This window comes from Anomaloglossus baeobatrachus, chromosome 10 (assembly GCF_048569485.1).
Source record: "Anomaloglossus baeobatrachus isolate aAnoBae1 chromosome 10, aAnoBae1.hap1, whole genome shotgun sequence".
Lineage (NCBI taxonomy): Eukaryota > Metazoa > Chordata > Amphibia > Anura > Aromobatidae > Anomaloglossus > Anomaloglossus baeobatrachus.
Window position 1 is genome coordinate 209,826,254 of NC_134362.1, and position 457 is coordinate 209,826,710.

Here is a 457-nt window from a genome sequence, read left to right on the forward strand (position 1 = left end):
ACCCCAGGTTCTCTGTGCAGCAGTTGTCAGACCCCAGGTTCTCTCTGCAGCAGTTGTCAGACCCCAGGTTCTCTCTGCAGCAGTTGTCAGACCCCAGGTTCTCTCTGCAGCAGTTGTCAGACCCCAGGTTCTCTCTGCAGCAGTTGTCAGACCCCAGGTTCTCTCTGCAGCAGTTGTCAGACCCCAGGTTCTCTCTGCAGCAGTTGTCAGACCCCACTCTTTCCCTTTTCCTATTTCCTACCTGTGGTGATTTGTTTCTCAGGACCTTGTTCCCAGTCATAAAGAAGTGTCCGGACAATCCGCAGTAATGTACACGGCTCCTCAGCATATTCTGCTCGGTGACTTCTGTCTCCGGTCTGTATATATCGGTACATCAGCGGCGGAGCGCGCAGCCTGCAGAACCGGAGCGGAGACTACACTTCCCAGCATCCTCTGCGCGCAGGCCCCTGAGGGTGGA